Genomic DNA, 5,540 nt, shown 5'->3' on the forward strand with positions numbered 1-5,540 from the left:
TAGTGGCCATATCTCCTATTGCTTCCCCTAAGGGTAATTTAAAGCGCGGGTGGGAAGAATCTCGACCTATCTCTTCCACCCCCTGGCCGGCCCCCGTGCCTTTCGCGCCGGTGGAGCCCCCTATTGATGTCTCATCCTCTGACAGTGCAGATGATTCTGATTCGCCCCCTAAGAGGCAAAAAAGGAAGGTGACCTCGGTAGTCCCTCAAGGGGGTCCCCTGCTCGATGGTAGTGGTGTTCCTTTCTTTGATCCTGCCCTGATACAACACCCCAGGTCTGCTGAGTGGCAACCCTCTGAGGAGGTTTCCTCTTTCCTCCAGTTCTGGATCCGGCGCCCTATGGCCAAAGAGGATCGTAATAAGTTACGGGCGGAATGCCCTAGACCGTTGCTCGCCGACAAGGTAGCTCTAGCGCCAGAAATAGACCAGTCTATGGCGGCTTTTCTTTCCCAGAAAGGGAAGGACCCCAAGAAGGGGGTCGATAAAGCGTGGCGTAGTTGTCAAGACAGACTGTTGGACATCCTGGGTCCAGTCACGCAGATTTTTGAAATGGCAGAAGAGGCGGCGTCCTCTAATACCCCGATAGATGTTTTCGCATTAAGGGGTTGGATCCAACGTACAGTATGCCTGCTCGGCAATGCTAATGCCTCCATATGTAGGGAGAGGAGGAAATCATTATTAATGAGGTTGGATTCCAAACTGGCAGACATGTCAGAGAGGGAAGGTGGCCCTGCAGCTCAGGGTAATTTGTTTGGGGATTCTTTCCTGAAAGATTTGTCAGCTTATGTTCACACATTTACAGCGCTGGACAAAGCGCAGGTTAATATAAAAAAGGTTTTTGCCCCAAAGGTTTTTAACAAGGCTGGACGAGGTAGGGCCCGCTCCTCCGGCCGTTTTTCCCAGGGCTCCTCCCGCCCCCGACAGTTTGCGCCCCGTGGCGCATACCATACCTCCTCTGCTCGAGGAGCACATAATCAGTTCTATCCGCAACAAAACTCCAGTTGGAGAGGACGTGCCGGCAGGGGAGCCGGAAGATCAAGAGGGCCAGCAGGTAATTTCCGAGGTGCTAAAAGTTTTTTCCCTCAAAAGTTTAGGTGGCAGACTAGCCAGGTTCCTTCCACAGTGGGAGGCTCTCACTTCGGATCCTTGGGTGCTACAAACGATTCAGGGTTATCAGATAGAGTTCTATGCCCCTCCTTGCCAGTTGTCCATTCCCCTTCCTTTGGTGTTCGACGAAGTCAAACAATCCCTTATAGATGGGGAGGTACGGGATCTCATCTCCAAAGGGGCGGTAGTCCCGGCCTCTTACAGGGCCTCTCAGTTCCAGAGTACCATTTTTCTAGTTCCGAAACCGGACCAGGGGTTTCGTCCAGTAATCAACCTGAAAGCTCTCAACTCTTTTGTGGTTTATCACCACTTCAAGATGGAGGGAATTCATTTACTCAGGGATACTCTTCTCCCTGCAGACTGGATGGTCAAATTGGACCTCAAAGACGCTTACCTAGTGGTTCCCGTCTTTCCCCCACATCAGGAGTATCTTCAGTTTCAGTGGGGGGGTCGAGTGTGGCAGTTTGCATCCCTTCCGTTTGGCCTGTCCTCGGCCCCATGGTGTTTCACCAAGCTCATGCGCCCTGTGATGGCTCTTCTCAGGTCCAGGGGGATTCGGATCATAGTTTATCTAGACGATATGTTGCTCCTGGCCCAGAATTGTCAAACTCTGTGTTCTCATCTGAAATTTATTGTGACCCTCTTACAGGATCTAGGTTTTGTGATAAATGTAAAAAAATCCATATTGAAGCCTACGCAATGTATCCAATTTCTGGGCTTCAATATAGATTCAAAGCTTTGCATCTTTCTTCTCCCAGACAGCAGACTGTCCAAGATAAAGAAGGAAATTCGTCTACTCCTCAGGAGAGGGAGGATCTCCCTCAGGCAGTTGGCCAGAGTTGTAGGGATGTTGTCGGCATCCATTCAGGCTATCTTCCCTACTCCCCTACATTACAGAGCACTGCAACGCTTAAAGGCCAGGCATTTGCGCAAGTGTCTCTCTTACTCCCAAATGGTGGAATTGCCGCCAGAGGCCAGGTTGGAACTTCTGTGGTGGCTCAGGCACATGGAGGCCTGGAATGGCAAGGCAATATTTGGCCCGTCGCCGGATGTCGTTCTGGAGTCAGATGCGAGCAGATCGGGTTGGGGAGCCAGATTGGGTCAGGTCTCCACAGGAGGGAAATGGTCGGAGTCAGAGAAACTGCTCCATATCAATTGCCTAGAGTTGTTAGCGGGGTCTTTTGCTGTTCGGAGTCTCCTCAAGGATCAGGGGAATTGTGTTCTCCTCCGCATGGACAACATATCTGCGGTGAGGTACATCAATCACCTGGGGGGTACCAGGTCCAAAGTCTTGGCGGATTTGGCGAGAGAGTTTTGGCATTTTTGCCTCGACAGGGATATTCTCTTGAAAGCGGAATACCTCCCAGGAGTCAGCAACGAGGTTGCAGATTGGAACTCCGGGCACCTGCAGGACAGGAGCGATTGGATGCTGAACAGGTCTCTTTTCGCCCGCATAGAGTCCCTCTGGGGTCCTCTGATGATAGACTTGTTTGCCTCCAGACTGAATTGTCAAGTTCCCAGGTTTTACAGTTGGAGACCAGATCCGTTAGCTCTAGCCACCGACGCTTTCCTCCAGGATTGGTCGGGTCAGTTGGGGTATGCCTTTCCTCCCTTTGCTATGATAGCCCGGGTCCTGGTCCAGGTTCGCCGGTGTCTCTGGTTCTAGTTGCCCCCTTTTGGCCCTCTCAAGTTTGGTTCCCGGCCCTTCTAGAATTGGCAATAGATATTCCCCGTCTTCTCCCTCGCGATCCCCAGTTGCTAGTGGATCCGGAGGGTCTCCCTCACGAGTTGGTCTTGCAGGGACACCTTGCCCTTATGGCTTGGAAGATTTCAGCTCTTCCTGGTGCTTCAGAGGACTTTCGCAAGACTCTATGGCGGTCATCAGGGACTCCTGGGCGCCCTCTACTAAGGCAGGGTATTCCACAGCATGGAACAGATGGGTTAGCTGGTGTGTGGCTAGGCACCTCAATCCCGTTTCTGCCCCTCCTGTAGAGGTGGTTAATTTTCTTGTAGAATTGTTTAAGGAAGGGAAAGCCTACAGAACTGTTAATGGTTTTCGTTCGGCTATTTCAGCCGGTCATCTTTTGGTTAATGGGGAACCAGTGGGTAGACACTTTTTAGTGCGAAGGGCCCTCAAATCTATCCGTATTAAGGTTCCGCCACAACCGAGATATTTGGTTCTTTGGGATGTTAATGTGGTGCTGCAGCTCTTCAGGTCCTGGCCTCTTAATGAGGAACTGTCCCTGCAGCAGTTATTTGCCAAACTTGCTATGTTACTATGTCTGGTGTCTATTAAAAGGGTCTCTGATATCAGAGCTCTTGATGTGGATAATAAGATGTTCACCCCTCAAGGGGTTACTTTCTTTATCTCACGAAGGACTAAATGCATGACTTCTTCGATATCCTATCCAGCTTTTCCTGAAGATTGTAAACTATGTGTGGTCAACTGTTTGAAATGTTTTGAGATTATAACTGAAGGTTGTAGACCTCCCAATACCTCTCAGCTGCTGATTTCCTACAGGAAACCTCATAAGCCGGTCTCCCCTTCTACTTTGGCCAGATGGATCAAATGGGTTATGCGGGAGGCGGGGGTTGACACTTCCTCTTTTGGTCCCCACTCAGTCCGAGGCGCTATGGCCTCTAAAGCAGCCTTTCTGGGGGGTAGTTTGGAACAGATCCTAAAAGCAGCTGACTGGTCAAGGGAATCAACTTTTAAGACATTTTACCATAAGCGTATTGCCCATGTAGCGGTGAATGTAATGCAAGGGCTTTGAACTTGCATAATATGAGCCTCCTGTCTTGCCATAGAATGTCTAATCCCCCACACTAGCGTGAGATGGGGGTTTAGATTCTATAAAAGACAAGGAGGCGAGTATTATCCCACCCACCCACCCTTACTGGTGTCGGTTGTTGTTTCAGAGGGCAGTTGATGACTTCGATGCAGGAGGAAGTGGGAGATTGAGCTCCAGGTTGCAGAAGGTTTCAACCCCGGCGTCTCCATGGGAGTTTGTTCTTCGTTCCACATGGAGAAGGTGTTCGGTGGTCGTGTGGGACAGATCAGCGTCAGAAAGAGGGGGAGTTACTAAAGGAATGGACCTATATTGGGACTGGCTCGCTCCCTATTGGCTACCCCCAGGGCATGACCTGCCCACCATATTGGACTGGGATGTTTCCCATTGCATTGTTATAACGTTGTGTTTTTTGAAAAAATTTCGTTTATAAAGTTTTTTATTCTTTGCTGCTGTGGTTCAGAGTAAAGATTGAAATGCATAATACTCGCCTCCTTGTCTTTTATAGAATCTAAACCCCCATCTCACGCTAGTGTGGGGGATTAGACATTATGTCACACTAGGCCTTAGAATCTTGTCTACAACTGCTCCAGCGCTATCAGGGAGAGGTAGCCTTTGACTCAGTCTTTGTTCTTTTGATACTGTCACAACCCTCATGAGTCAGGCCCCTGTTACCAAAAAAGAGCGCACCATAGCCTTTGTTTTTTGTCAAATGCGTATTGCTCCTGCGAACAAATGTCTATGCAAGTGGGCATTTTCCAGTAATTCCATGAAACTACTGAAATTAGTCAGGCAGTGGTTGTGCGATGGGCTTGCTACGTGCTCAAGGGTGCTCTTGAACCACCGAGGCTTGGGTGTCCGTTAGGTGCTACTGTAAACTGGCAGACCCCAGGCAGGGAGATTTGGGCTTCCCCAATCAATTGTCAGAAGCGACAAAGCCCAGAGTGGACTGTGTGCACAGAAAATAGGGCGGCCACCAGAGGAAGGACAATCTGTTGTGTTGGCCATCCCTCAGAGTGGCATACTTGTCCAACCGCTGGTCAGGGGGAATGAAAGCAAGAATCCCTGCCACGTAAAGCTGCGCCAGCGATCCCGAAAATGAAAATAAAGAAAATCAGATCCCCGGCGAGAGAGCCGCGCCGGCACCGGGGAAAAAAAGAAAAAGGGTTACAGTAAGGAACCCTTGCACATGGGCACACGAGGGTCCCATTACTCTAAAAGAACTGTCATTGACGCGAGTAGAGCACCCGTTGACTGTTGGCGAACACTTCACCAGGGTTAGAGTTGCTCCGCTCCACGCTGTTAGACCGCCACAGCCCAGGCATCAAGAAAGGCGTTCCCCTGACAGGCAGGCGAGTGCCTGATTAACATCTCGGCCATTCCCCCAGGTGGTCATTAATCACAGCCGGGCCTGGTGCTCTTTAAGCGGCAGGGGGCGCTTAATGTTTTTAGCCTTCCTGGGGCCTGAACATAGCAAAAGGGTCCACCCCTTATCAGGTGGTTTGGCTGGACTCCATGGGCCACACCTGGCAGACGTGGCCCAAGTGGAGTGGAGTTTTGGGGGATAGGCCCACGCTGTATCCAAGTGCTGGGCTTCTACTTGCTACGTAGCCCAGCCCAAACAAAGACTTTGGGGTTCCCCCAC

The 5,540-nt window shown here is 50.6% G+C and overlaps 1 long non-coding RNA gene across 1 annotated transcript; it reads left to right on the forward strand.

The window, feature by feature from the left end:
* Positions 1-239: 239 nt before the first annotated feature.
* Positions 240-4,379, forward strand: LOC138504052 (uncharacterized). The gene is made up of 2 exons (XR_011279761.1): positions 240-1,050; positions 4,026-4,379. It is a non-coding gene; the product is annotated as an uncharacterized lncRNA (long non-coding RNA).
* Positions 4,380-5,540: the final 1,161 nt, after the last annotated feature.

Source organism: Ambystoma mexicanum, chromosome 11 (genome assembly GCF_040938575.1).
Source record: "Ambystoma mexicanum isolate Mex_15411 chromosome 11, UKY_AmexF1_1, whole genome shotgun sequence".
Lineage (NCBI taxonomy): Eukaryota > Metazoa > Chordata > Amphibia > Caudata > Ambystomatidae > Ambystoma > Ambystoma mexicanum.